We start from the raw sequence: 5,000 nt of genomic DNA, 5'->3' as shown, positions 1-5,000 counted from the left end.
ATTAACTTTAAACTTAATTTGAATCTTAATTTGCAGGTTAAACCTCCAGAATATGGCTGGACTTCTTGCAGGATAGCAAGAGCTTGTGTTGACTTTCAGCAAGTTTCAACTAGGCCTGCAGATGATAGGAGAATGATTTTAACCACAATAAAAAAAAAAGTAGTCTTAATGATTTGTTTCATTTAACTAAATTAGTAAACCTTGACTTGTACATAAACGCCTCCATATTGACATAGCCACTGCTAGTCACTATGAAATTAGTCTTTAGTTACAAGATCAATATGGAGTCGTCTTATGGAAGTAAATTGGCCCAAAAGAATTGCTGTACTGATAAGTGGCACTTTTAATATAGAAAAATGACTTGATAGTTTAACTTCTGGAAAAGACAAACCATGTTTGAGTATGGAAACGTAACCTAATTGTGCCGACTTGTAGCATGTTAACCATTTTGAAATGCTCGGAAACTAATATTGGTACTGTGGAAAGGGGAACATCAGCAGATTAGCTTGCTTATAAAAATGGTTTTCATAAATGCCTGTGGTTTAACCTATTAGACTGGTTCCAAATAGAGTTGTAACCACTTTAGCAAAGAAATTGCTATTTTAAGTTCCCGTGGTAAACCTAAACCAGGTAATTATGTCAAGTGTACATTATGGCCACCTGTGTACTTGGTGTAGGTTACCAGAAATTATTTTTGAGAAGCCAAGGGCATTGACATGGTAGTACAAAAGAAATTTCTTAACTGATTTCCCCCCTACACCCTATCCTCCCAACACAGCCCATCCCCCCCGACCCCAACCCCGCCCACATTAACCCTCCCACCATCCCCTTTATCCCTTCCATTCCCTCCTGGATACACACGTGAATCCCTTATGTCACAAGTATCCCCTTCCTCAGACCCTCCATCTCCTAATACCCCTCCTAGTAGAACACCAACTCCCACACCTCTCCCATCTCAGACCTCTCAATCCTTTTCCCACCCTCTAGCTTCTTCCCCCTCAATCTCCAACACGTAGTACAATCTATATCAGTAAAGTATAACTATCCTTCATTGGAATATTCGCGGTTTCCGCTCCCACAGACCTGATCTTCGTCATATCCTTTCCTCTTATAATCCATCTATTGTATGCCTTCAAGAGACCTTTCTTACACATCCTCCAATACCAATCCCCAATTATCATTCTCTTCCCCACATTCCCTTTGTCTCATCCATACTTATCAATCAGAAAACCCCTTATGTCACACCTCCCTTTCAAACCAATGTCCTTTGCACAGTTATCCGTATCTTCCTTCATCGTTGGATCAGTGATTTCAGTCTACTTCTCCCCTTCCCACCCTATTGACTTCGTTGCTTTTGAAAATCTAATTTCCCAACTTCAACCACCTTTCCTCATAGTTGGTGACTTTAACTGCCGCCACACTCTATGGGGTGATTCTATCACAAACTCCCGAGGCCGATCTCTAGAGCGCTTTCTCTCCACAGCTGACCTTACTATTCTAAATTCAGATCGCCCCACACACTTTGATACACGCACGCAATCTTTTTCATGCATTGACCTCTCTATGCTCCCCTTCTCTTCATTTAGATTTCCACTGGTCAGTTTTAGACCACTTTCCCTATAGTGACCACTGACCACTTTCCAGTTCTCCTTTCTCCTACTTCATACGTACCACTCCCTAACTCCCCACGCTGGTGCTTTGATAGAGCCGACTGGCATACTTTCACTTCACTCTCTGCTATTCATACCCCTCCATCCTCCCTCACCTCCATTTCAGAAATGATACAGTATTTCACAAATAGTCTTAAGAGCTGTACATGCAGCTATCCCTCGAACCTCAAGACCATATACCTCCAAATGTGTTCCATGGTGGAATTCTGATTGCCCTAAAGCACTTCGCTTAAAACGTGCAGCCTGGAACAGTTACCGCTACAAGAGAGGTACTCCAAATCAACTATCAGCCCTTATCTCCTTTAAAAGAGCATCTGCCTATCTCCGTCGTACAATCCGGAATAGTAAAACAAATAGCTGGCGAAATTGTTTCATCAATTACATTTGGCGCCGAATTCATAAACTATCAGGCAAACATCCCCCCCATCTTGCCCCTGTCCTCCATATTCGAAATACCCTCATTTCTGATCCTCTCCAAGTCGCTAATGAACTGGGTGATTATTTCAGCCAGGTCAGTAGTGGTTCTCACCTTTCTCCACACCTCTTCTATTAAGACCACCAGAGAACGTACCCCCATTACCTTCACCCCATCCTCTGATGAGTCCTATAATGCCCCATTTTCTTCCTCTGAACTCATTACTGCCCTACAATCGTGCCGTAACACTCATGAAGGCCCTGACGGTATTCACTACCGTATGCTCCGGCAACTCCCATCTTCCTCCTTATCCTTCCTATTAAAAATTTACAACCACATATGGACATCAGGAAATTTCCCTTCTAATTGGCGAGAAGCTCTTATCCTTCCCTTCCTGAAACCCAATAAATTGGGTACCTTTCCTCAAGACTATCGCCCCATCGCACTAACTAGCTGCTTGTGCAAACTATTAGAGCGAATGGTGAACTTCCGCTTAATGTGGTATCTTGAATCTCACAATCTTCTCTCTCCTTCCCAATTCGGTTTTCGCTGTGCCAGAAGCACAGCTGACCCCCTTGCTCATTTTGAGACATATTATAAGATGTGGATTTCTGTTACAGGATGTGGATAATTCTATTTCTATTACCAGTGGACCACGTGGCTGTTTTCCACGTGGATCCAAATGTCCCAAATAAGAACCACCCGCTCAGCGAGGGCGGAGGTCACATTGTATATCTGACCTCGTTTGACCGAGAGTTCGTGCTAAGCTACCACCGCGCTAAGGTCAGCTCCGCCCTCTCCCTCCGGGCAGCTGACCGTGACCTCTGCGCAGCCCGATTACCCGATTATAACTAGACATGTCTCGTGTGTTTTATACTGCGTGGTATCAACTCTCAGAAATAAAGAGTCAAGCCGTTAGCAAGTATAACTACCCTCTGTTCACCATTGTACTAAGGATGATAGCCTTTTACACATATATTACATCTGCATTTGCACGCCATGAATCCGTACTAGCTATTTTTTTGATCTAGAAAAAGCATATGATACGACATGGCGGTACCATATTCTCCAACAACTGTCCTCTCTAGGCATACGTGGAAACATGGGTGTCTTCATAAAGTCCTTCCTCTCCCAACGCACTTTCCAGGTCAAAATCGCCTCTGCCACATCATCTTTCTTTCCCCAAATCGAAGGTGTCCCACAAGGCAGTGTGCTCAGTACCACTTTATTCCTTCTTGCTGTTAATGATATTCTCAGTTTTACCATCAGGAGCCCGGTCATCACTATATGTTGATGATTTAACCATCTATGCCTCTGACACATCCATACCAAATCTCTACCAATTTCTTCAATCTGCAATCTCATCAGTATCTTCCTGGGCCACAAACCATGGCTTCCGCTTTTCTACCTCTAAATCTTTCTCCATCCTTTTCTCTCGCTCACGTGTAGGTCCCCTACCCCCACTCTTCTTATATGACACTCCACTCCAATGCCGTTCCTCTGGCAAATTCCTAGGTGTCATTTTTGACTCCAAACTGTCCTGGCGAGACCATATTCTACACATTAAAGAAAAAGCTCTCCGCCGTCTTCGAATCTTAAAAACTCTATCCCATATATCATGGGGCTCAGATCGCAAAACTCTCCTTCATCTTCATGTTACTTTGATCCTCTCCACTCTTGATTATGGATGCCATATCTACTCCTCTGCCTCAACTTCTCTCCTTGCCCATCTTGATACAATCCATCACTGTGGTCTTCGCTTAGCACTAGGCGCCTTTCGCTCCTCCCCAGTTGAGAGCCTGTACACTGAATCAGGCATACCATCTCTATCTCGACGTCGTGCCCTTCTCTCTCTCCGATGCTATGTTCGATTCCACCAATTTTCCCTCACTAAACTAACTATCCCACAACCCCTACTTCTTACCTTAACTTCATCTCCACGATTACCTACTCCTTTCTCCACTCGCATGGATACCCTCCTCTCCCATTCCCCTTTCCCCCATCTCCAACCTCTCCCGTTCTCTGTCCATTCCGTCCCTCCATGGCTTATACCTCACCCCCATATTTGCTCTTCTGTTTTCCCCGACCCACCAAAATCAAATATCCCTCCTACTGTCCTTCTCACACATCTCCTTGACCATGTCTCCACTCATTCCTCTAGTATTCACGTATATACTGATGGCTCCAAATCCACCTCCGGTGCTGGTTTTGCAGTAATCTTCCCAACTCGTACTTTCAGATACTCCCTTCCTCCTGAATCCAGTGTCCTTACTACAGAAATGTATGCACTCCTTTTTGCTCTAAAACACATATACTCACTCTCCTCTTCCTCTTTTACAATTTTTACTGACTCCCGTAACTCATTAACTCTCATAAAGTCAATACACACCACCAACCCCCTTGTTTGTAAGATCCAGAACTGGTTGTTCTACCTATCCACACGCCATAAAACAATCAAATTTTGCTGGGTGCCCAGCCATGTTGGAATCCCCGGCAATGAACAGGCAGATATACTAGCACGCCACGCCTCTATGTCCACATCATACCAATCACGCTTCTCACGTATCCCAGCCACGGATTATTACCCACACTTTAAGACCTTCTTGTATAATCGATGGCAATCTTTTTGGTCAAGCCTCCGCACTAATAAATTACATTCTGTAAAACTATCAATCTCCTCCTGGTCAGCTCCATTTCATCGGAACAGACGTTGGGAGACCGCTCTCGCCCGACTACGCATTGGCCACACCCGTCTAACACACTCCTATCTGATGTCACAATATGTAATGTTCCCCTTTCAATCCCACACATCCTATTGTCGTGCCCACTTTTTGAAACAACCCGTACCTCTGCTTTCCCCATCCTATCCTCCCTTCACCGACCTCCCAACCTATCAGACATCCTTACAGAATCCC

Source organism: Penaeus monodon, chromosome 26 (genome assembly GCF_015228065.2).
Source record: "Penaeus monodon isolate SGIC_2016 chromosome 26, NSTDA_Pmon_1, whole genome shotgun sequence".
In the NCBI taxonomy this organism is placed as follows: Eukaryota; Metazoa; Arthropoda; class Malacostraca; order Decapoda; family Penaeidae; genus Penaeus; species Penaeus monodon.
This window is presented reverse-complemented; position numbering follows the sequence as displayed.